This window comes from Neopelma chrysocephalum, unplaced genomic scaffold (genome assembly GCF_003984885.1).
Source record: "Neopelma chrysocephalum unplaced genomic scaffold, ASM398488v2 Primary Assembly neopelma1_96845, whole genome shotgun sequence".
Taxonomy (NCBI): Eukaryota; Metazoa; Chordata; class Aves; order Passeriformes; family Pipridae; genus Neopelma; species Neopelma chrysocephalum.
Genome location: NW_020925488.1, coordinates 1469850 through 1496653, shown reverse-complemented (window position 1 = coordinate 1496653; position 26804 = coordinate 1469850). Strand labels below are relative to the sequence as shown.

Here is a 26804-nt window from a genome sequence, read left to right as displayed (position 1 = left end):
AAGTGCTGCACACCCTGAGTGCAGAGCACCTCGACACTCATTGTGGGGTGTGGGAGCCCTTCCGTGCCCATTCTTCTTGGAAGAGATCCTTTTTCTATTTACTCATCCAATTGTTTCTGCTCACCATGACAAATGCTTTGCCAACACCTGTCCCTAAAATTTCTCTGCCCATGGAGCTAAACCACTTAAAGTTACAATATACGATGTCACAACCTAAAGCTTTCTCAACACTGCTGACCAAACTTACTTTCCATCCCTGACCTCAGTCTATTATTTTCAACATATTTCTTTCATGTTTTAGAATTCCTATTAAGTCTTACAAAACCCTACTAAACTAGGACAGATAGTTCTGCATAAGATAGAGGACTGAGACACACCACCCACACACACAGAGGTAAAGACCTCAGATTTCCTAAAGCACCACGAGCCACAGATCTGCTAATCACTGTTCCCTGGTGGCACAAGGATGCAAAAGGTTGACAGATTGCAATCATCATATTGATGATTACATGATCCATATGAACTCTGGATTTTGCTGTATTTGTCAAACATTTTAGAAAAACAATAATCATTGTTCACTGGAAGCACAAGGATGCAAAAGGTTGACAGGTTGTAATCATCATATTGATGATTACATGATCCATATGAACTCTGGATTTTGCTGTATTTGCCAAAAATTTAGAAAAACAATCCCCAGCTACCAAACCTCTCCCAGCTGCATACTCAATTGACAAGGCATATAATTTCAGCAGAAGGGAAAAAAGAAGGTTTATATTTGTGGGGGAACAGAGAAGAGTGGGTGGTTGTAAGCCTTCTTTCAGCAATAATAGCATGAAACAAACAACAGACTTTCATGTCTCCCAAACAAAAACCTGAAACTTCCTTCAGCTTTTGTTAATTACTGTGATTCTTTGAACCCTGGTTTCTGGTAGGACTGCAGCATGACAAGAAGATTCAAACAATACACTGTTTTGGCATGGAGGGCACCTTTAGTTCCCACAGCTTCTCAGTGCATTCGATTAGGATTGCATCCATTGAACATCTTCACTCAGCAGCGAATTTAAGTTACCACCAAATATCCTTACAGGGCAGCACAAATACCCTTACAGGCTCACCATTCCCACAAAACTTTGCCTTTTAGGGCAGACACAGGGTGATAGCTTTGCCATTTACATTTGTACCAATTACCTCTCTGGTATGGCATTTCCACCACACAGACTTGGCACAGCTGCATACTTAGTTAGATTTTAGGAGTTACAAATCCTTCCCAAGCTGACCCGGTCCTTTATGCAAAGCTCAGTTCCTGGCTTGCCCAAACCACAATATTATTTGACAATGTGTCAGTCAATATTCAATGGGCACACAGACGATGGCATTAAGGGCTGGACACACCCCTATTGCATTGAGGTGTACCCTTTATTTTCATAATATTGCAAATATCTTCCTTTGCTGCTTTGTTATTGACTCACACACCTAATCCCCATACCTCTTTACCTAGGCAAGCTACTCTCACACTGGCTTTAGCTTCTGTGTGTGGCTGCCTGCTCACACTCCCCTTGGTGACAGGACACCATCACGCTTCCAGGCATCTGTTTTCAGTCTGAGAGTTCACTGACCACTGGCTGCAAGTGTGAAAACAAACATACTCACGTAAGGCTGGAGTTGTCCCCTGTGGTGCTGCGGCAGGTACTGTTCCCCTTCTTCTTAGTTAGCACAACCTTTGCAGATAGGTGTTGTCTCTTGGCTGACCTTAGCTCTTCCTGCCCCAGAGTCCTAGGTTTTTTTCTTGGGGTATTTTGGACTCTCAATTCTACCTGCAAGGTCCAACATCTTTGGCCCTGCACCTACCAACAAATTACCTCAGGGTATTTTTATCCCCCACAGATTTCACTTGTAATCAAAAGTAAAGAAAACTGAACAGGGGCATGAATTATCTATTTTTTAAATCTGAGATTCAGTTTCCCTTCCAAAATTGCCACGATAGATCATCAGCCTCATATCACTCACATTCATTTTAATTACAGTTTTAATTTCTCTTTGCACTTTCTGGGAAAAAAATTCTCTCACATTTCATTCGAAGTGCTTCTTAAATTTTGGTAAGACACTTTGACAGCCTTCTTTTCCTGAATTAATTATAAAACCCATAAAACACACTAAAACTTTCTGTAGTGAGAAAAAAGGCAATTTCCTGTTTGTCTTAGTTTTCCCTGGCACCAGCTATTTTCAGAGGTAAAGTGAAGCACTGCTTCAGTATCCTGAAGTTGCTTTCCACAGTCTATGTCAGACCTTCTGGACTTTTTGTTGTTGTTGTTCCATTTTCCATTTCATTATTTTGGAATTGTCTTCATTTTTGTTTACTTCAGGCACTCTGCACTACTCAGTAACCAACTGGGCCCATAGAATTTGGTCCAACCCCTCATCTTAACAGGAAATTTGTTCCTTCCCCACGTTTTCAGAAATTAAAGATCATGTTAGCAGAAATTAAAGTTCAAATTCCCAGTTCCTCTTTTATGGGGATCTGGGGGTATAAGCTATGAATAAATTATCTCTTCTTACCACAGAATACTTTTGTACCTACAGGGCTCCATAAACTATCTATGGCTTACACTTCTGCAAAGACAATCCACCTGCTTTATGGCTACTGACAGTTTAATCATGGGCTCAGAGCACTTTTATATCCACAGCAAGAGGCTACTTTGACAGGTTTTGAATAGGGAAGAGACGCTTTCTCGCAAACCAAGTTCAGCCTTATTTAAGAGATAGAACAGCCAGAGGGGTCAAGGCAATCCCAAGCATAAATACAGGCTGGGCAGAGAATGAATTGAGAGCAGCCCTGCTGAGTAGGACTTGGGGGTGCTGGTGGGTGAGAGGCTGGACATGATCCAGCCATGTGCACTCACAGCCCAGAAACCAATCCTGTCCTGGGCTGCATCCAAAGCAGAGTGAGCAGCAGGTGAGGGAGAGGATTCTGTCCCTCTGCTCTGCTCAGATGCACCTGCAGTGCTGCATCCAGCTCTGGGGTTCCCAATATAAAAAGGATGTTGAGCTGCTGGAGGAAGTCCAGAGGAGGCCATGAAGATGATCAGAAGTTGGAGCACCTCTCTGTGAAGACAGGCTGCAAGAGCTGGGGTTGGTCAGCCTAGAGACGGGAAGGCTCTGGGGAGATCTTAGAGCACCTTCCAATACTTAAAGGGGCTATGAGAGAGCTGGAGAGGGACTTTTTACAAGGGCATGTAGTGATAGGACAAACGTAATGGCTTCAAGCCGGAAGAGAGCAGGTTTAAATTAGATATTAGGAAGCAATTCTTTATTGTGAGGGTGAGGCCCTGGCACAAGCTGCCCAGAGAAGCTGTAGCTGCCCCATCCCTGGAAGTGTTCAAGGCCAGGTTGGATGGGGCTTTGAACAACCTGGTCTAGTAGGAAGTGTCCATGGCAAAGGGGTTGGAATTACGTAATCTTTAAGGTCCCTTCCAAGCCAAGCCATTCCAAGAATCTATGCTTTGGCTTGAGAACACAACTGCAAAGCTCCTCCTGCATGAGGGGCAAGTTGCAATGAGCCACAACGTGTGGAATTTGCAATGGCTATACTGCAAACTGGAGATAGAGGGAGGCCCTTCCCACCACTACAATCATGAGTAGCAAAATGAGAGAAGACATGGCACAATTTGGATGAACAGAGAGCAGATGTTGCAGGTGGAAAGCAAAGCTCACTTCTTGGCCCCATTTCTCTGGCCAAAGCTATATGATACATCAGATTCAATGATAAATACAAATCAGAATATACTTGATGCTTTTGCTCCCATCACCTCATTCACAGACTCTGTGAAATGATCCATGTTAAATACAATCATTTTTGGAAGGGTTATTTTAATCCAGATCATGGGGTGTAGTTCAGTACAGACTGAAATTCCTGCCCGAGCAGTAGTCGTATCAGATTTGAGAGGGCAGCAAATTGGGCTGTAGTACTAGAAGCAAGAACCCAGAGAGGAGGAGAATGTCAGATTTCTCCAGTCAGTTTTGCCACCAAACATCCTGTGGTATATGTACACCTTGAAACATTTAAAGAACCCTGTCCAGGTACAAATTCAGAAAGCACACCCTGCCTCCACTCCCCTTTCCCTGTCAGGTCAGTTTTTGCACACAAGGAAGATTTGTAAGTTAAATTTTTTTTGTAGATCTATGTTCAGCTGATGTAACAACCACAAATATTCACAGGTCTTAGAATTCTGGGGTTTTTTCAGGTTAAAGTACTAAATATCAAACCAATAACTCAGCATACGACAAAGCAGATCCCAAGCCCTGGGCATTGGGAGAGACAAGGTTGAAAACCACTTGTGCTGCCCATTGCTCTTGGTGGACTAATGATGTTAAATGCCACGAGGTGAACCAGAACCAAGTTGCTAAATTTTGAACATGTATCACTTTACACTGGATTTGGATGCACAGCTAGGAGAATATTAAAGGTTTAAAATACATTAGGTCCTCATACTTCCTATTTTCTCCATGCCTTAGCTGTATACCTGCTAAGGGTGTGCACACCAGGAGCTAGAGCTGGACAGTCATACTCACTCCCAGGTATCACGAGAAAGGACATCCTAGTCCAATGTTTGCCAATGCTCTGGTAAGGCCTGGCACAGCTGGCATAAACTGACCTTGCCACATGCCACACAAAGGCATGTTTGCGAAGAGACCCCTTTGAACTACAGGTGTACTGTTCCAGTCAAATTTTTCAAATTTTGCTTCCAAAGAGAACGATGCATTTGCTTTTTCCTTTCAAAAGCAGGTGCAAAAATTTCAGCCATTAGAAATAATTAGTTCTAATCATCTTTCAGCTTTGAAATACATTACTATTTGTATTTCTCCACCCCTTCTTACATCCTCTTGTGTTTGAATACCTGAAGAGCAAAACAGGTGTTGTACCACTCCCTGCTTTGCAAACACAGCGAGCTGCAGGGTGGACAACTGAAATGTGTGTTTTGAATCCCAAAAATACACTTTTTCAGGACTAAAATCAGATTCGACTGAATTCAAGCTGGAACAAGTTTAAGGCGCTATAAATGATCACTCTTGGCATGACAGTTTACAAAAGGAGTGGAGACTCGGGTTTAAATCTATTGACTCAATTCAAAGAATCTGAAAGTACCCCTGAAACCCCACTTTTTCCGCACCTGAAGAGGTATGCTGGATGAGGTGAGCCAGCCCTACAGCTATTTTTAGGTGCTTTTCCAAGCTATATATACAGAAACTCATGAAACTCTGCGTTCTCACCCCTACACTCAAATGTGCCAATGCAATTAGCTGTAATTGCCGGGAAACAGGCTCAGTCTGTTATCTGCCACGTTTTAAAGTAATGATCCAATATCCTCCATCTGTCTTCATTAAAACACTCTTTAAACTGACACCAGGATGGCAGTCAAAAATTTGCATTCAGCTCCTGTGGGTAAGTTAGTTGCAACGACGCTCAAGTTACGGATCAACAGCTGTGGCAGAGCGGGTTCCCAAAAAGAAACGCAGTCTGCTCCCTCTGAAACAAACAATAGCAGCTTCCCCGGGCGGCTGCTGCTGCTGCTTGGAATCACACGCAGCTCAGCTCACTCCACCCAGACGTCTCTCAGCTCGCCCGCAGAAAAAACTCAACCCCGAGCACTTTGATTAAGCTTCGCAAAACTCTTGGGTCTGAAAAAAAACCAAAAAGTTTTCTGCCCCCCAAAACTGGCAGAGAAAACAAGCGAGCGCAAGGAAAGCATTAAATCTTACCCTTGAAGGCTTGTAAAAGTCACAACAACAAAGTTGCTGCCCTCCATAGCACTCCGGTACACTCCTCTCTTCTCATTTACACGCAGCTTTATCCCCTCCCAAGACCGACAGCTTCGCTCGCAGTCACAGCGCCGGGACATTCATCTAAGGAACCAAACCTTCCCTGCGCTGTGAAAGGGGCATCACGTGATCGTCTCCGACACCCTTAAAATCCACCGATGACTCGCTCTGACATACAATGTCCCAGTAACTAAACTTACTCCAAGTTCCCTACTTCTTACTTCAGTCACTGGGCTCGGCTCCTTGCCAAAGTCTTTTTTTTCCTTTTTTTTTTTTTTATATATATTCTGTTTCCTGTAGATAGGAAGAGTGTAGTAGCTCCCTTAAAAATAAAATGCTTCAGCACTACAAACTGCAAAAGAGTAAAATAGAAAAGCAGAGCACCTAGGCTTGGGTAACCCCAATTAATTCGAGAGGCAACAGCTGTTTGCTTTACCTACCTCCTGCTGACGCGGAAGCTTTCAAAAAAGAAACCAAGCGAGTAAAAAAGTCCAACATATCCAATTGCTTTCAAAAAGGATGAACTTGGTAAGGAATCCATTTCTCAGCAGCAGCCCCTCTCTCTGTATCCGTAATACTGGTGTTGGTGAGGTTTCCTTAAACCCAGAGACACTGTCCTATGAGTTCCACCTCACTCACTTTCCAGTAGTTGTGAGTAGCAAAAACTCTGCAGAGAAAAACCTCATAGAGCACAATTGCATAATTCAACCACAGAGTTTCCTCCAGCCAGCCAGAGGGTTTCTTGGGTGCTGAAATGTCAGGCACTTGCTCATCCCGAGCGCGTGACCTTCCCTTGCCCTCTGGGACACCTGCCTGGCCTCACTGTGGTCACAGGGACCCTCCTCACCAGAACCCCCCAGCACTCTCATAAACCTCCCAACCTTCCCACCTGTTCTCCCACCTTCAACCAAAACAACATTCACTTTTTTTTTTCCCTAGTTTGTGGGACCCTTCACAATACAGTGCCCTCCTGTATGCCAGTTCCCTGGTGTTTTTCCTACCAAGTGCACTACAAGACCAAAACTAGGACAACTACAACTTTAATCCACTTCTTGCTTCCCTACACCTGTGAATTGCAATTATTTTAAGATCACCCTACTTGTCTTCACAGTAATGCCTCACAGGAATGTCTCCATCTATTGCAGGCAACAAGAGAATGTTTCACATAAAGGATTTCTAGATGTATTTATCTCTGGTTTTTCCTTCAGCTTCTGAGTTTTCCCACTGGGTTTACATGAACACTGTTAAAATTAATTTCAAGCCTACCCACAAACACTTGAATGCATTAATCAGCTGATTAATTATAGTAACATGAGAGTTGAGGCTTTGCCAAAGGAGCGTTTTCTAGAAAGTGAAATTTTCTGGAGTGCTGTCCAGAGGAAAGCTATGGATCACTCTGGATGCTGCAATGGTAGTATTCCAGTGGTCATAAAGGTTGCAGAACAGAGAGGGAATTAAAAGGACCATATAGCACCATTTCTGAAAGAAGAACAAGACCCTATGTCCCTTTGCATGACTCCAGGGTTATTCCAAGCGACACCTACTTGAGACAACATTCATTGAATTGCCTTCCTACTTACAACACACAGTATCTATTCAAACAGCCAACCTGGGACATGGCATGTAGGACTAATCTCCTCAAGATCCAGGTCACTTTCAGATGATTCTGAACTTGACAGTATCCACATATTTGGAGAATCCCTTGTTCTTGCTTCATTCTGGAGCTTTCCTCCTTCTTTTAACTGTAATCTGCGTTTTTCACGACATTTTAATATGTCAGTTGATGACGATTCATTCCACACTACTCCCACTTCCTTTGCTGCTGTCTTTATGCTTGCTTGTTACCACTTTGACCTTGGCCACAGTCATTTCTTCCTTCCGAGAGTTAGGTTTATCTCCTTCCCTTGACATACAGCCATATGCAAGTGCTGGGGCTTGTTTAGACTTCAAAATAACTAAAAGTTTAGTAGGCTGATTTGTTAATGATTTTTCTTGGCACTAAAAATCCACCTCACATACATTGCCAATAACTTTTTCCCTCAGCTGTGCTTTCCTCGTGGACTTCAGTGAACCTGCTCATGTAGGGAAGCTCAGCATACGTGGAAGCACTCAGAAGAGCAGGAGTGACTCAGGGCTATGAACTCAGCTCTGAGTTCTCTTGTCCTTGCCTCACACTTTTTCCCTGGATAGCATCTTCCCAATCACCACATCATTTGCATCAGCCTTTGCAGATTTCTGGACACACTAGGGACCACTGCTGCCCACAGTATCAATTGTCAGAATTTCAGTTCTGGTATAAAGGGTGTACACGTATGCCGGGTGTCTGAGTGTCCACTGCAGCCAGCATGGTTTGGGCAGGGATTCAGCTGCACAGCTGCAGAAAGGCAGCAGTGACTTGCCATGACCCACAGTTGTGGGAAGAAGTTCATTCTATAGCTTTTCCAGTAAATGAGCTGTTTTCTTGGCCAGGCAGCCTCCTCCGTATCGTGGTCCTTCACCTTTTAATCCTCCACTTTCCCAATGGCCCACTAGTCACAGAGGGCTACCCAGAGTGGGGTGGATTTAAATTCATGCCATTAAGACCTTATCCTAAGACTGTATCTGGGAAAATGGCTTCCAGTCATTCAGCCTCTGTGGCATTTCAACTACAATCAAGATCCAAAAATGAAGTCTTACTGACACTGGGGCCCTCAACCCACTCTCCAGACCAGATTTGCTCTCCCTCAAAACAGCAAAGCTGACAGAGCAGAGGATACTCTCTGGATCACCCAGAACCCAACATGTCTGGTGACCTAGTAAAGCTTTGAATGGCTCAATATACCCCAGAGTAACTGGAGAGGAGAACTAGAGGAAAGGAGAGAAACACACTCTGGAGCATCCCACAACGTAGACTTAAACCAAATGTCAGTCCTTGAGAATCTTTCCCTTAAAATGACAATGCCATTTTTAAAATTTCTGTCATCCAGATGCTTTCCCAGAAAGCCTGTATAGTTCAAAAGGAGCACTGATGGACTTTGCTTTCCCTTTCTGTCTTGTAACTGCAGTCTGCAACTGCTGAACTGCAAGGTTTGAAGTCTGACCTGCTCTACCATGGCTGGTACTTCTCTCTGCAGAGAAGCAGCTGTGACCTATGGAGCCAAGATGGGTTCCCCAAGCACCCAGAATTGGTACAATCTCCAGGGATCATTTCCACCCACCCAAATCCATCTCCATCTCCTAGAACAACACAAGTGCATTGCTCATCCTAACCATGGTTGTCACAGTTCCAGAAAAGCCTTTCTTACATGGTGCTGGAGAATTTCCTCACAAACCTCTGAGGGTCAGCCTTAGATGACTGAATCTCCTCCCACAGCCTGTGCTTTCCTCATCCCAGCTTTTCTATCTTTTCCTCACTAGTCCTGGCCAGTGAGAAGCTCCTTGTGTAGGGGAGGGATAAGTAGCCTATTTCACTGTGGGGACCCCTGCCACATCAAGTTGGACCATCGAGTCCAACCCTTAGCTCTGCACAGGACCATTCCCAAGAGTTACACCCTGTGCCTGAGAGTATCATCCCTACACTTCTTGAACTTTGCCAGGCTTGGTGTTATGTGACCACTGTCCTGGGGAATCAGTTCCAGTGCCCACCCACCCTCTGGGTGAAGAACCTTTTTCTAATATCCAACCTAAACCTCCCCTGACACAACTTGAGGCCAATCCTGTCACTGGCCACCACAGAAAAGACATCAGTGCCTGCTCCTCCTCTTCCCCTCAGAAGGAAGTTGTAACTGCAGTGAGGTCTCCTCTCAGTCTCCTCTTCTCCAGGCTGAACAGAACAAGTGACCTCAGCTGCTCCTCATATGGTTTCCCCCCAAGGCCCTTCACCATCTTCATTACCCTTCTTTGGACACTCTCTAATGGCTTAATATTTTTCTTATATTGTGGTGCCCAGAATTGCACACAATATTCAATTTGAGGCCGCACCAGAGCGTTGTATATTGTCCTGGTTAGAACGGCTGGGACCAATTCATCCCTGGATGGGTGTAACCCAAAACTGTGTATTCTATAGCCTCCATGCCATTTCCCAAAAACTGCTGTCAGTAGAGGCCTGCAAGGTGGGAAGATGTTCCTGTACCCTTTTATGGAATTCCCCGCTCTGATATCCTTATATGGAATTCCCCGCTCTGATAAGAGGGACTGAGCATCCACATGCCCTTTTATGGAATTCCCTACTCTGAGGGAGGGACTGAGCACTCCCGCCTGAACTGGAGAGTATATAACTGGGAGTTTCAGAGCCTTGGGGCTCTCTCTCGTGGGACCCAGAGGAAGACAGCAGACCACCGCTGCTCCCAACCAGGCTGAGACCACCACCCTCAACTGGACTGCAATCACCACTTCTGACCAGACTGCAGCAGCTCTCCCACCAGCAGGTTTATTCCCTCTCCCTTTGCTTTGGACTCGGGGGGTGGGCCAAGGTACACCACTTTTGTTCATACCCCGGGGTGCTGGGTTTGTACATTTGGGTTTTGTGGATTAAAACCAATTGTCTGTCTGTATAATTGTACTTATTGCATTATTTTAATAAATTGTTATTCTGACTTATAAATCTCTCTTTTGAATTGAGTTCATTTTGCCTTGCTGGTTAACTTTTAAACCAGCACATATATCCTCTTGCTGTCAAAAGTCGGTGTAAGATGCATAAGAAATACAGGACTGAAAGGAACAAATTGGGACACTCTTGTCCACCCCTTTAATATCAGAGAGCTGTTTAAAAAAAAGGGTGTAGGAAGAAAATCCAAGTTGTAAATTGCAGTAGTCCAAGAAACACCAGCACAATCATAAAATGATTAATGAATGACCAAAGGTCCTAAAATATACTATAGCACAGGTGAGGAAAGATGAAGTGCACTGGCAGTGTCCTTGATCCCTGCAGAAGCTGTGGCAGGTGGAACTGTCCAACTGGCACCAGGAAACACACCACGACACTGCAGAGGAGGGGAAAATTAAACACTTCATGTTCCTGTTACCATGACCAGCCTGTAGGAGGCAAATGAAATGGGCAGAGAAAGGCAATGTCACGAAATGACCAGTTGTTCTAGTGCTGTCCTTGCCTTTTGGGAGCCACTCAGCCAAACTCATTTGACTTCTCCACCAAGGAATTAAACTGGTAGAATTCCAAAGTAACTCAATTTGAAGGGATGCTCTGGATTCCTAGCTGTATGTATCCATCCCTCTGGGTGTAATCTGAAGTGTACAGAATCAGTACTGCAGGTTAATGCAGAAGTATTCCCATACTTCATCAATTACTCCAGAAACTGGGAGCTGTTGCAGTACATGCCACATGGAAATGGTCAGAAAATAGTTTCTGTGGGTATGTGCAGAATAACTTGAGTCATACTGATCAGGATTTGGTGGACTGCTACTTACCTACAGCAGGGAAGGAAGGGTGCATGACTAGAGATGCCCCTTCTCCACCAAAACCCCTTGCCCAGTATTCCAAGCCCTTGACAAACAACAATCAGCTGGGTAAAATCATGAGAAATCCACAAAGCCACAGACTCATGTCTTTAAAAAGATAGCAGCAACTTGCTCTGGTACTATTGATCTCATCTTCCTGGCACCAACACCTGCAAATGTGATACTTCCTGATGTTTTAAAACAGAAATTGAAATAATGTCTCTCAGTTGCCTTGCAGCCCATAGGAGACAGAGCAGAGATGAAAATATTTTGATCGAAGAGCATTCATCTGTGTTGAGCTGCTCAGATTACACTGAAGGGGAGATAAACCTTCAGAAAAAATCAATTCTGCAGGGAACAAGCCTGAGATTAACTCATTTCTGAATCCAGTTCCCACCAGATTTGGGATCTTGTGTTTACAAACTCCCTTCTGGCCAAAAATTTCATTGCCCTGATAGGGAAGGGGCTGTTGCAAGGGCAGAAGTCTCACGGCTCTCCTGAAATATTCTGTGTGATCCTATGACAAACTAAGTGATTTGATGGTCACAGATATTAGTGGGAGCTGATGGATATTCACCTGTCTCAGGATTATGTTGTTGGAGTATAAATCTGTGTCTCTTCATTGGCCTACAACACTGCACGTGCCTGACGGCACAGGCAAAGCACAGGGATTAATCAGCTGCTGCAGCAAACCCCAGATGTGTCCACACTGTGTTTAGCACATATTTCTTAATCATCACCAGTAAAAAAAGAAGAATCTCGGGGGGATGCTCGGGAGGGCTCGTTAAAAGCTAATCATGCCTATGTGAATATAAAAAACTCAATAGCTGAGGGCAAAGCGACAGCCCAGCTTGTTAGAGCCTCCAAGGAAAGCGCGCTTTGTAACTGGGGTATTGCACAAGGCTGCTGGCTGCTATTTGCAAGGCAGTAGCTGCCACAAACACATGTGCTGTGTCTGGCGGCACTTCAGACACTGTCACATGCACAGTCCTCAGATACACATCAAAAAACCCAGCTCATACCACTGAGGAATCAGGATGCCCCGCAGTGGGACCCTGTGATTGAACGTACAAAGCAAATCCAACCCGTGCAGAGCCTTGGCATTTTACAGAGTCTTCCCATATGGGAAAAACGGGCAGCACTTTTGGGAGAAATGGCACTCTCAGCATGGAATAACATCACCTGAAGGGCTGTATAATGGTTATACAATATTTAGTCTTAGGTAGCCTCCCAGAGATGCTCTAGCCCTAGTTATGCTTAGCCCACATGCTCCCTCTGCATATTCCACTGCCAAGGCAGAGCAAGCCCTGCAGCCTAACAGATGTGCTGGGAGAGCTCAGCAGATGGACGGGTCTGTGACGAATCTGCCCTTCAGATTTCTGGGGGAAGCACAGGTGACACTGAGGAGCAGTGTCCACGACACTGGACAGGCTATTTTGTACTGTGGCCATGCAGCCTTATCCCCCACTGCACACTTTTGTGTGCTAGGCATGTGTGGAAAGAATGGGAAATCTCTGTGTCTGCATTCCCTAGAGCATCAGCCAAGAGATCTGGGATTTATTTCTTTAAGTCCTTCACGAGGTTTGTTATATATTGCTCTGACAGTCAGTCATCTGTCACATGAAAAACTCAGTGGGGCGTCATCACACCCATTATGCTCATAAGCACTTTAACCATAATTCCAAATTAAACATACCATATGCATGTATATCTCTACTGTCTCTTTTCCAGGTTACAATCATATCTATCCTGCCAGGAAAAATATGGATGCAACCTGCTGCCTTCCATGACATTATCAATGATCTTTTGTGTATTTTGAGGTAGTATTTACTGCACTAGGTGTTCAAGGCCAGGCTGGATGGGGCTCTGAGGAACCTGATCTGGTGGAAGATGTTCCTGCCTTTGGCAGGGCATTGGAGCTAGTTGATCTTTAAGGTCTCTTTGACCCAAACCATGCTATGATTCTATGATTCTATGATTAAGTCCTTGTTATATTATTACAGCTTTTGCTGGCTAGATGGTAATAAGCCAGCCCACTTAAGAGAGGTCAGAAGGACCTTGGGGGTGACTGAAAGATGTTCATTTTAGAGATATGCAGCAGCACCAGCATTCCATAGGGCCATTATCCCAAAAGGGATAGGAGCACATAGAAGAATATTATTTTAGTACTAGTGACCAGGACTGAGTGACTTCTTGAACTGTCATAACTCAACTTTTGTGAACTCTGAGAAGAACAAGGAAACCCCTGCCTGGTAGCAGAGGAGCAGGGTCAGAAAAAGAAATAGCTGTCATATAAAACAAGGCCCAGGGAGGCTAATGTATTAATAAGAGAGAATTTGGCTCCCCTCTGGAACATCAAACTTTAAATAATTAACTGAAGATCTGAAATGTCTACGGTGATACAATATGACTTAAATAGGCACAAAACCATTTATTTCCCTGAATATTCCCCCAACAAAACTGCATGACATTTTTATCGACAGTTTGCACTTCAACAGCAGCACCATCTTGGCAGTAAATAAGCCATATATAACCACAGCTCCACCAGTATGGCCACAGCACAGCCAGGTCTCATCACTGCCAGCCTTTGCTTTTATTCAGTGCAAGTTTAATTAATCTTGGATTGTTCCTGTATCTGTTCTCCAGGTGTTTAACAGAAGTGCGTGTTTCTCTGTGCTTACATGGCTGAGAGCAAAAACCTGTATTATTCCCATCTCTGTGCACATGGACAGTCAGCATTTAAGCATTGAGTTCCTGTTAACTGAAATAGAAGTTACAGAATCACAGAATATGCTGAGTTGGAAGGGACCCAAAAGGATCATCAAGTTCAACCCTTAACCCTGCACAGGACCATCCCCAAGAGTCACACTATGTGCCTGAGAGTATCATCCAAACACTTCTTGAACTCTGTCAGGCTTGGTGCTGTGACCACTGTCCTGGGGAATCTGTTCCAGTGCCCACCCACCCTCTGGGTGAAGAACTGTTTGCTAATATCCAACCTAAACCTCTCCTGGCACAACTTCAGGCCATTCCCTTGAGTCCTGTCATTGGTCACCACAGAGAAGAGATCGGTGCCTGCCCCTCTGCTTCCCTTCATGAGGATGTTGAAGACCACAATGAGATCTCCCCTCAGTCTCCTCTTCTCCAGGCTGAACACACCAAGTGCCCTCAGCTGCTCCTCATACGGCTTCCCCTCAAGGCCCTTCACCATCTTCATTGCCCTTCTTTGGACACTCTCTAATGGCTTAATATCCTTCTTATATTGTGGTGCCCAAAACCGCACACAATATTCAAGGCGAGGCTGCCCCAGTGCAGAGCAGAGCAGGACAATCCCCTCCCTCACCCAGCTGGCGATGCTTTGCTTGATGTCCCCCAGCACACAGTTGGCCCTGGTGGCTGCCAGGGCACTGCTGACTTATATTCAACTTGCCATCAATCAGGACCCCCAGGTCCCTTTTTTTGGCACTGCTTTGCAGCATCTCCCTCTGCAGCCACAGAAAAGAGAGGAATAACCTGGTGGGTGCATGGGGCCTTCAGGAGGTGATGGGAATGTTAAAGAGGGATGCTCTTCTCCCAAGAGTTTAGGAGAACCTGCAGGGGGAGAAGACAGCAGCAGAGAAATCAGAGAGAAATGTGTGGTGCACACAGGCACGAGGACCCTGCGGGTGTAGCTCACTTGAGGTTAATTGTTGCCATTTCTACAGTTGGGGTATGATGCAGTATCCCAGAAGATCCCTTTAAAATCAAGCAGATACATGAAAAGGTAGGCAGGTATTTAAATTAAACACCTTATTCCCAGAGTTACAATTTGTTGCACCACGTTTGGTTTTCATGTGCTGCTTGCAGGGTTAAGTAAGTTGTTGGCCCCATAAGAAGAGACAGCATTTTCTGCTTCTGACAGAGTGACCAAGGTTTTGCCAGTGTAGCTCCGGAAGGCAATGACACACAGCCTGAAGCTGGTAATGTGCTAATGAAGATACACAGCAGAAAACATAATCAAAGACTCTGGGACTAAAGGGAATTAAGTAAAGTTTCAGCAGTACTGTGCGGCACCAAATGCCTGGTCAGGAGAAATAAAGAAACTAGTTTTCTTAATAAGGAAATAAAAAAAAACACAAGGGACATGGCCCTGTAGCTTGGTGTGGCACTGAAGCAAACAATCAGTTTTGGTGCTTCTTCCCCACAAGGCAATAGGTAATCTTTAGATAACTGCAGGACATCCCAGCTTATAATAATAGAAGGAGTGGTGGAAGCCACATAAGGATTAAGGCAGACAAGGAGAAACTGTACTCTTAACCATAATCTTCAGGGTATGTTTTATTCTTTTACATTCTTTTTGTGCCATGTTCCATTATTTCAAATAATGCATTTTTAACTTTCTTAGCAGCCTTTCTGTACCTAAAGGGAGCCTACAAGAAGGCTGGAGAGGGAATTTGACAAAGGCATGCAAAGATAGAACAAGGGGGAATGCCTTTAATTTGAAAGAGGGCAGGTTTAGATTAGGTATCAGATAGAATTTTTACTGTGAATGTGGTAAGGCACTGGAACAGGTTGCCCAGAGAAGTTGTGGATGTCCGGCCAACTTCCCTGGATGAAGCAAAGTACTATAAAACACATGTAATCCCTAAAGATTTGGCAAAGGTGGTGTAATCAGAACAGAATAAATGCCTTGTGTCAGTAAATGAAAGTCATAATTTCTCTTAGAAGAAGCAAGATTGGATTAGCTTTGGGGATGAGCTTGGTACAGTCAGCTCAGACAGAGGTCTAAGTGTTTCCCTGGATGCCATCTGCTAAACAGGTTGTGTCTGCCCAGAAAGGCAAGGACTTGAAGTTTTTCCTACAGTCAAACTGCTATTTTGGCATTAGGAGAAAAAAAAGCCCAGCATAAAACACAAAGGGATTAGGCAAAGGCAGTGTCCAAAATCAGTTTGTGCAGCAAATTTGGAAAGAACGTATGTACACTAGTCCATGAAAAAAGTGCTGAGAAAAAAAATGCTGTTTGTAAACCAAATAAAGAAGAGCACATTCTTCTGGACAGTCCACCTGCAGCACAGTTTACAGCAAGGGTTGACCAGAAATTAAACTGGTGACAATCCAGAGAATGACAATATCTGGCAAGCACACAGAGTCAAAAGTAGTGTCTGGTGTCTGGCTGGAGCTGGGAATTCGCTCTGGCACGTGGTAAAGTTATGCGTCACACAGCTATACCTTGAGACTCCTGAAAATATTTGGGCTATGAGGCAACCCTGTCAGTGAGGCATGAAATTTAAATAGACCAAAGTATATGTTGCTTCATTAATCAATATCTGATGTAGTGGAAAGTTTTTAAATGAATGATTTCGTGGAAACTCATTGCAGTCTGCAGCTGATCTTGCAAGTGTCCTACAATTTTGTTCAGGTTTTTGGTTTGTGTTTCGTCTTCTGTTAAGAAACAAGAAAAGGCCTCTGTGGAGACTCTTACATCACTTGAAGAAGAAGAAGAGTTAAAGAAAGAAGAAACATACTCTAAGGAGCTGTGAAGGCCAGGCAGCAGAGGCAAAAGAATTCACATTTGATAAAAAGAAACTTTGGGAGCATACCAGGATGAAGAGAAACAGCCCTAGAGTGAGACTTAAAGACAAACCTATTGCTTGATGGGTATAATGGTAATGAAAAGCACTGGAAATCAGTGATTTTAATGTGGGATGCCTCTATTTGCAGGCAGTAGAGACTGGGGACTTCCGTAAGGTACCTGGGAAATCTAACACAGGCAGCCGAGGGATCAACTGATCTTGCAGCAGATACAGCTGGAGAGGATGTTAATTGGAGTAGTCATGGTTTACAGTCACACAAATAAACATAAATCACCATCAGTTTTAGTTTATGCTTACATGACAGTTCCTACAAACTACAGCAGCTCAGGAGGAGATACACATCAGTTTGGATGGCTTTGTTATGGAGGAACAGCCTTCAGGATACACTCCAGCCACCCCAGCCAGTGCAGAGACAGAGCCCTTGGGAAAAACACTCTGAGGACATGGCTCCAAGGGTGAAGAGGTCTAGAAGAGAATAGCAGGGAGAGCAATTCTAATTGGAATGCAAGACAGCAGTCCCTTGCAAACAAGCATAAATTAAGCAAAACCATTGTTCTCACCCCCCTCACACCTGTATCTTTTGTACTCTTGTAAAGCCAAATCTGTACATTTAAGATGGAAAAGTAAACTAAGTCTTGTTTGTCCGAGAAGTGCAATGGCAGGTGGGGAATGCATTGGCAACATTTCCAATGACAACAAGAGTATAAATCACACAAAACAGCTCTCACCAACGGTCAGGGGAAAGCAAGTGAAGGTCTTGATGTTAAACTACTTAGTAATCCATATTGCCACTGAAACTGCAGCCCACAGTAGCTGCATATCCCAGCAAACTCAGGATCACATGAACAGTGGAGTAGGAAGGAAGCAATGGATGAAACAGTAGTGCTAAATCACATATGGAGGTATTCAGGGAGCTCCACAGGCGCTGGAGTGAGTCAGGGAAAGGGAAAAGGAGTCTTGTTTATCTATGGATCATAGTTATCAGCCATGTCTACAGGGCATGCACCCAGCTCTGACCTTGGAACCACTGCAGTGTTGCCCAACTCTCAGTCTAACCATCTCACACTGCTGTCCGTCATTGGAGCACGTGGGGAAAAGTAAAGTCGTTAATGGACTGTGATCTACGCTCTCAAGTGCTCCTGCTTGGGGTATGGCATTGGAAGCACCGGTAAAGCCACATAATTCCACCTTTAAAATGTGAAAATTTGCTTTAAACACATAAATAAATAAATAAATAAATAAACATTATATATGTGTGTGTATATATATACACACATTTATGCAGACAGTGGAGCAGAACTCATCTCTCTGAGTTTTCCTGATGTGTGAGTCTTAAGTGCTCATGTGGGTTTTCCTCCTTACTCCTGTATCACTTTACACACATGCAAGAACCTAATCCTGTTCCTCCTGGAGCCAATGCTGAGCACATGCAAACATTGGTGCGTCCCAGACTGGACCCATGAGTGTAAGGGACTGGATGGCTGTCCAGACTAAACACTGCCATGCTGAGTGCATGGAAGGTGATTCACCAGAGAGCACAGAGTGGTCCCTCTAACACAGACAACTGACTGTCTGGTCGTACCCTGGGGATCTCTCTTGTCCAGTGGTGGTGAACTATTCCCAGTGAAACTGAGAGCATGTTTCCTGGCTGACTTGGAGAGAAGTCATGCTGCCACCAAACAGCATGATTTACTGTGATATCAGCAGATCAGCCTACATCTATGTTTCTTTCCTCCCAGTAATTTTTTTTTTGCTGAAGCCTGGAATGGTTACTTTCAGTAATGCTAAACTGTGTGTAGGTCACAAATAAGCTAACAGCTAGAACCAAAGCTAAAGTGCAGTAAGTCACACCTTTGACTAAATAGAGATCCACAGGGAGCTTTTATCACTAAGAAAAATAAGTCACTCACTGGGAAGGAAGTAAACAGTTACTTCAGTAATGTGAACTGCGGTGTCACCTTCCTCTGATGCTTTGCAACCAAGTTATCGCTGAGAAATAAAGAGACTGCCTTTATCACCAACTGTATGGCCTTAACCATTGCTTTCAGTACTGTTTTTGAAGTAATTTGACATTTTCAGAGTCAGATAGTGCAGCAAATTCACTTTAGCTAAAACAAAAAGGTTCCTTCCCCTATGGCCTCACTTAGCAAAATCTTGTGCTGCCTTCCATGGGACTTTTGCCTGTGTCAGGATACCTGAATAATCATGGGCAGAGAGAGAAGAGCAATACCTTGTGGTGAAAATCCTCCTTCAATACATGCTAAGGTGTCTTACTCCTGGGGTGAGAGTCAAAATAGTGCCAGATGTGAGGAAACATCCCAGGACTTCATATGTCAGATGAGCAAGGATTTAGAGGGGGAAGGGGTACTCTTTCTCACTAGTACAGAAGATACTTTGGATGTCTTTCCTCTAGTCAGTTCTCCACCTTCAAAAAGTCTTTGGGCATCCATGAGTTGATGTCACCACTCTGCAGTGTGTCACATATTAGCTTAATGAAACAAAAATAACTGCACTAAGAAAAGCATATCCAGGAGAATCCTAACATTGGGATTTCTATATAAGGGTCTTAAGCAAGTGGTGCAAATACTCCTTCCAAGTCTCACACCCTCCACTTTTAAAGGCAGTGAGACCATTTATAGCTTAGCATGTAACAGGCCAGAAAACAACTTGTTAATTGGGCCATCTACCAGTTTGAGCTGGGGTACATCTCCTCCAGAGACAGTCAGTTACAATACAAACCCCTTCATGATGGAGGATCAAGACATTCCTGTGTTTCAGATCTTTATTTTTCAATTACAATGCCATGTAATAAGGATAGGGAGAACTTGGAGCACCTTCCACAAAGGAGAAACCTGGCTCTCTCTATTCAGAAATTTTAAGTGGGGAGAGAAGGGAGGCCTGGATCCAAAGAAAGTAAAATGGACATGTACTTCCCCACTGCTTTGGAGAGCTTTCTAAAGGCACACTACAGTGGTCCAAACTCGCTCTACCTTTGAGTGTCACTGAACACATTAGGGCTAGCACTACATACAGAAAATTAAGACACCAGACTCATTATTAAGAACCAGCATTTGCAGATGCACCATAATCCAGTATGCAAAAGGAAAAAGTGCACAGGAAAACATAGCTGAAATCTGTGCTCCTGTGCAAGTTTTTACTGTTTTCTCCTAGAAGAAGGAAGCAAGAAATTGTCGTACCTGGTTGTTTTGTGTCCTCTTTTCTACCTGAAGCTGTTTGTCACGACAACCAGAAGGGATTGTTTTCAGCACCATACAAAAAGACACAGCTTCTTTTAAACTCCCGAATGGTTCCTCCACGGAGCACACCAGCCTTCTCCCCAGCTGGGAGGTGAAGCTCACAAGGGCACACCACGCTTTCCAGGATCTGGAGGCAAACCCATGCAGGAGCACGCTGAACACGATCCAGAAGTTACAGGATGTCTTGGCGTGTTCTGTGTACTCGATAAGGGCTGCAAGAGAAAAGGCAAAGTTCCCGGGGCTGTGGGTGGAACATGGCACCGTGCAGCACTGAGCAAATAAAAGGCAATTGATCGTTGGACTCGGGTGTGACACAGGGTATTACAAAGGTTCATATACCATAGGCAGGACTCTGTATTTCATCTGGGAGAAATGCAGCCCAAAAAACCCACTGGTGCACCCTGCTGCAGCTAAAGCAACAGCGGGACACTGAGCTCAACTTTTGGCCATCAGCGCATTTGTCTTCTTGGTCAGCACTCAGATGGAGAATTCCAATCACAAGTTATATTCTTTCTTACAGGTCAGACATTTCACTGTCTCCCATAAGGACTTATTATACCCCACTTCCGTGGGGTAGTCGATTATTTGGGGGATTTGTGGTGCCAAATACAACAGGGTACTGATTCAAGTTTCTGGATTCCATGGCTATAAAAAAAACCCATCTAGGTTCTACTTTTGACACAAAGTTTTTTGTTTCAATGCCCTCTTCAACCTGAAAAAAAAGTTTACAATGATAATTCTGAGATGGAGAAGAGGCAGAACTAATCTAAAAAAATCACCCCAGTACAACTGTGATAGGGTGCAATAGGAAAACTTAAGATAAAATTAAATTGTCTAAATAATGACATTTATCTGCAACACCAGTATTGCATCTTGTCCTACAATTCAGTAATGCAAAATTCCAGTACTAATTCACAAGCTTTGACTAGCTCCTGTAAGTCCTTTTTGCCACCTACTTTTAGATTCAATGACACCTTCTGCCTGAAAAATTCTGAATTAATGTCAGGTTGAAATAGATAAGATTTTTTTCAAATATTTTTTTTTTACATTCCTTGCAATATGGTAAATTATTGAAGCAGAAACCTTTCTAAAAGGTAATTCACATCTCCTTAACCATCTTATCTATTTGGAGTTTTTTTGTATTCTGTCTGTTCTTGGCTAACAAAAAGAGATTCATCAGTACCACTATTCCCTGCAGCCTGTTTTAAACTAAATCTGTTCTTTGGCTTTCAATGCAGCAGGTGAAATTGCAAACATAGCAGTGAAAGCTTACAATTTAATTTGAAGATCTCCCATTAGGTAGTGGACCATGGTTGTGACTAATAGGGTCATGTGGGCATGACCTAAAGAAGGAAGGATAACAGACTGAGCAACACTGAAATGAGATTCAAATCCCCTCTCATATCTGTGGCAGATCCTGAGTGAGTGAATAAATGCTGCTATGCTTGTATTTTCTTATTCATAAAAGGGAATAATAATTCTTCACTTCATCAAGAGACCAAGTAGCAGACATCAGCAACTAAAAGGTGTTTAGAGACACACCAGTGACATCTCAGAATATGAGAATTTTTCAGTCTCTTTCATATAACAAATGCCTCATTTAACAGAGGCTGTCTCAAAGTCCTGTTAAAAACATTTTTCCCCTCTCCAAAAATGGGAATACTCACCTCTGTGTGGGGTAGAAATGAATAAGCTCTTTTTCTGTTTACTTTCCAGTTCCTGTATTAGTTCATGATATTACTATTGAAACAGAAGGTCGTCATAAGGAAAAAAGGTGCCACAGAGTGCAGATTTTAGTTTTAATACCAACAGAAATATGACAGCCTCTCCTGTTAGCGTTTTGCCTCCAAGCACTATAGCTATGAGTCAGCGACCTGATAGGAAGACTTTCACACAGCCTTCAGAATCAGCCTTGGAGGATAGACAAAATTACAATTCTTTCCTGTCTTTTCTGTGTTGGTCACTAAAGTAAAAATAACTTCAAAGTAACAATGGTTAACAATTTGGAACTAGGAGTGCAGCTTTAGGTTAAAGTTTTTCTAGCATGAGAGCTCCCTTTGTTTGGAGTTTAAAAGCTGCTGTTTAAGAATGATGCAATTTTTAAGGGGAAAAGAAAGACATGCTGCTGCCTGATGGAAAGCTGCTTACGCGATCTGCTCTTCCCTTAATGACTCTCAGCTCTTTTCCAGAAGATTTCTTCCAGAGAAGTTCTTTCCAAAGCTGTTGTCTCCTTTACAAAATATTGGGGAGCATTTCTCCTCTCTCCCATCTTGTGGAGTATGGGTGGTACCAATAGGTACCAATAACCTCTTTTTCTCATGCTCAGTGAATTCAGTGTCTGTACATAGCTACTGACTGTGTTTCTTCACCCTCAGTTTCTGCTTTATAAATATTCTGCTGTGTTGTAGCTTCCTTCTGTAGCTGTAAAGTGCTGGGAAAGAGGCATGGCAATGGACAGAACTCTCGTGACTTCTTGTGGACACTGGTCCTCCCAGCAATAAGCACATCAGCCATCCTGGAGTAAGAAAATTTAGAATGACACTGATGGGTGAAGCAGAAGGTATTTGGGTTTGGGCCTTCTGCATATCCAAAAAGATGGATAAAACCAGCCTACCTGAAGACAGGTCCTGAAACACAGATGCGTTCATGAGCCACATTCAACTTTTTGGGGCAAGGACTAGCTCTGCATCCTTCTCTAGGTCTTTGCCACGCGAGGCACAGAGACCAAATAGTTTATCAGGTATACATAACCAAGTATCTAAGAACATGTACTGGCACTTTCATTTGCAGATGCCAAAGCTCAGACTGGTTTGGTACAGAACTTCCTGCAAACAAAGAGGTTATGCTACAAATCATCAGGGCAGTTTCATGGGTCATCAGCTTCAATTCAAAACCCACCTCCAGAAGCTCCTGTTTGCCCCTATCCTCAGACTGGGAGCTGATATGGAAAAAAAAAAAAAGAAGTGTATTTATTTGCATTTTCACTGCATTGTTTCCCTTATGGTGTTTCTCTTAAACACTGAGAAATTATAAGATTTAAAGGGTGTTCCTCTAGGGAGGCGACATGACCGACAGGCCAACTGAGGCGCCTTTACACCAATGCCTGCAGCACGGGCAGCCAACAGGAGGAGCTGGAAGCCACTGTGCTGCTAGAAAGCTTAAACCCTGTTGCCACTACCGAAACTTGGTGGGACAAATCCCATGACTGGAGTGCAGCTCTTGATAGCTTCAGGCTTATCAGAAGAGGCTGGAGAGGAAGGAGAGGCAGAGGGGTTGCCCTCTGCATCAAGAATTGGATTGAGTGTGAAGATCTGTCTTTGAATAACAGCAACTAGCAAGTCCAAAGCCTGTGGGTAAGAATCAGAGACCAAGAAAACAAAGGCAACCCTGTTGTCAATGTCTACTACAGGCTGCCTGACCCAGGGGAGCCTATTGACAAATCCTTCTTGCTCCAAGTATGGGAGGCATTGCACTCACAGGCTCTTGTCCTGCTGTGGGACTCCAACCACCCTGACATCTGCTGGGAAAGCAGCACGACGAGCTGTAGACAATCCAGGAGACTCCTAGAAGTCATGGTGGATAAATTCTTGACCCAGGTAATAGACAGCCCTAGAAGAGGGGGTGCATTACTGGATCTGTAAGTCACCAACACAAACAAGATAACTGGGGACATCAAGATTGGAGGCAGCCTGGGCTGGAGTGATCATGCATTGGTGGAGTTTCAGTCCTGAGGGACATGGGTCAGGTAAGGAGTAAATTTAGGCCCCTGAACTTTAGGAAAGAAGACTTCTAGCTCTTCAGGGAGACTGCTGGTGAGATCCCCTGGGACAGGGGAGTGGAACAGAGCTGGCAGATCTTTAAGGAAGTCTTCCACAGAGCACAAGAGCTAGCAATCCCCAGAATTAAGAAGTCAAGCGAGGAAGGACTGACCAGCATGGCTGAGTAGGGACCCATTGGTCAAACTAAAGGGAAAGAAGAAAATGCACAAACAGTGAAAGTTAGGACAGGTGAGGTGGGAAGAGTATAGAGATGAAGGACATTTGTGTAGGGATGGGGTGAGGAAGGCCAAGATGAAACTGGAACTGAACCTGGCAAGGGTTGCAAAGAATAATAAGGAAGGGCTTATATAGGTATGTTAACCAGAAAAGGAGGGTCAAAGAAGGTGCAATTCCTGATAAACAGTGCTGGAAAAATGGAAACCATGGGTGAGGGCAAGGCTGAGGTACTCAGTAGCTTTTTGCCTCAGTCTTCAATGGCAACTTCTCTTCCCACACCTCTTGAGTGCGTGGACAGCAGGATGGGGACTGGGGGAAAAACATCCCTCCCACTGTAAGAGAAGATCAGATTCATGACTACCTGAGGAAACAGAACATACATAAGTCTATGGTACCCCATGAGATGCATCCCAGAGTCCTGAGGAAACTGGCTGATGTAGTTGCCAAGCCACTCTCCATGATATCTGAAAAGTCATGGCAATCAGAAATCCCAGGTGACTGGAAAAGGGGAAACATTGTACTCGTCTTTAAAACAGGGGAGAAAGGATGACCCTGAGAACTACTGACCTGTCAGCATCACCTCTGTGCCCGGTAAGGTCATGGAACAGATCCTCCTAGAAGCTGTGCTAAGGCACATGGAGGACAGGGAGGTAGTTTGAGACAACCAGCACGGCTTCACCAAGGGCAAGTTGTGGCTGATGAACCCTGTGGCTGTGTATGATGGGGTGACTACATCAGTGGACAAGGGAAGGGTTACAGATGTCATGTATCTGGAGTTCTGTAAAGCCTTTGACATGGTATCCCACAACATCCTCTCTAGATTGGAGGCAGATGGATTTGATGAGTGGACTGTTAGATGGACAAGAAACTGGTTGGAAGGTCGCATCCAGAGGGGGGTGGTCAATGGCTCAGAGTCCCAAGGGACCTCAGTGAGAAGTGGTGTCCATATTGGGACCAGTGTTATTTAATATCTTCATTAATGACACAGACAAAGGGATCAAGTGCAGCCTCAGCAAACTTGCAGATGACACCAAGCTGAGTGGTGCTGTTGACACACCTGAAGGACAGGATGCCATCCAAAGAGACCTGGACAAGCTCAGGAAGTGGACCCATGGGAATCTTATGAGATTTAATAAGACCAAGTACAAGGTGCTGCACTTGGGTCAGGGCAACCTCCAGTACCAACACAGGCTGGGGGATGAGCAAATGAAGAGCAGCCCTGCTGAGAAGGATTTAGGGGTGCTGGTGGGTGTGAGGCTGGACATGACCCAGCCATGTGCACTCACAGACCAGAAACCAATCCTGCACCCAAAGCAGGATGGGCAGCAGGTGAGGGAGGGGATTCTGCCCCTCTGCTCTGCTCTGGTGAGACCCACCTGGAGCACTGCATCCAGCTCTGGGGTTCCCAGCACAGGAAGGACAAGGACCTGTTGGAGTGAGTCCAGAGGAGGCCATCAAGATGATTAAAGAACAGGAGTACTTCTCCTACAAGGAAAGGCTGAGAGAATTGGAATTGTTCCACCTGGAAAAGAGAAGGTTTTGGGGTGACCTAATTGTGACCTCCAGTACCTGAAGGGAGCCTACAAAAAAATGAAGAGGGACTTTTTAGAAGGGCATGTAGTGACAGGACAAGGGGGAATGGCTTCGAACTGAGAGAGTAGGTTTAAATTAGATATTAGGAAGAAATTCTTTACCAGGCTGGATGGAGCTCTGAGCAACCTGGTCTACAGAAAGGTGTCCCTGCTCATGGCATTGGGGTTGGAACTATATGATCCTTAGGGTCCCTTCCATCTCAAACCATTCTATGAGTCTATGACCTGACTCACTGGCTTTAAACCAATGTCTGCACAATGTAGTGACAATAAGCTAGTGGAAGTCTGGTTATGTTCACTTGTTGCCATACAAATCAGACTCAAAGGGTTTTTTTTTTAATGCATCTTTTCAGTCACTGAGTTCAAAATAAGGTCTCACAAGGACTTGCATCGCCACAACCCCCGTCACAATGAACTGTGGTGCTGGGGTTAGGCAGGGGTTAACTTCTTAAGCCAGCCAACTTCTCTGGCTGAAACCAGTGTCTCATGGGAGTGTGCCTTCACATGTGGCAATAACACCAGCAACAGAAGCCTCGCAGTGGGCCCTGTGATATGGGCCACAGAGCGGATGTTACTGGAAAAAGAGAATGTTGAATACTCAGCTTGACCATTTACTGATAACCCTATTTTATAAAGCGAATTTGCAACAAGGCAGCATTAACTTGCCTTCAAAGACGGGATTTAAATCTCTGGAGGGAACTCCCATGTATATTCAGGACAGCTACCCAAACTCACTTGCAGAATTTAGAAGTCTCCTACTGAGAAATATGCCAGCAGATGCTTCCTGACATTTAATGCTAAACATGCTGTAATGAGGCTATAAACAGCCTTTCACTCCAAAACATATGAAGGAATAGCACAAGACCCCAGGGAGAGACAGCTCTGTAGAAATGGGTTTGTTGTTCCTGATTAGGATTCAAACAGCCCTCCCTGGTGTTCTTAGTCCTGGTTTGATTTGTTCTAAGGCATGTCAGATGTTTGTCACACAAACAGACTCCCTGATACTTTCACTATGATGGAAAACTAAAAATAAGAGGTGCAAGTAAAGAAAGGGAGCCACAATATGAGTCTAAAAGCAGCACATGGTCATGTAGTCACTACAACCCACTGCTGTCATGAGAACTCCTGACCACAGTT

At 44.3% G+C, this 26804-nt stretch overlaps 2 protein-coding genes across 5 annotated transcripts in view; both read right to left on the bottom strand.

Annotated features, from left to right (window-relative positions):
- The window catches only part of LOC113960701 (phospholipid-transporting ATPase ID-like), a 93807-nt gene that overhangs the window by 65074 nt on the left and 1929 nt on the right, over positions 1–26804 (bottom strand). The window contains exon 2 of one of the 4 annotated variants that reach the window (XM_027670408.1): positions 20021–20292. The gene's annotated coding sequence lies outside the window, so the exon portion shown is untranslated. Of the gene's footprint in view, positions 1–5757; positions 6079–6257; positions 6979–11220; positions 11243–20020; positions 20293–26804 lie in introns of those variants that run through there. The other 3 variants (XM_027670410.1, XM_027670411.1, XM_027670407.1) reach the window with 3 other exon arrangements.
- The window catches only part of UNC13B (unc-13 homolog B), a 225750-nt gene continuing 222838 nt past the window's right edge, over positions 23893–26804 (bottom strand). The window contains exon 35 of the transcript XR_003532083.1: positions 23893–23902. The gene's annotated coding sequence lies outside the window, so the exon portion shown is untranslated. The remainder of the gene's footprint in view (positions 23903–26804) is intronic.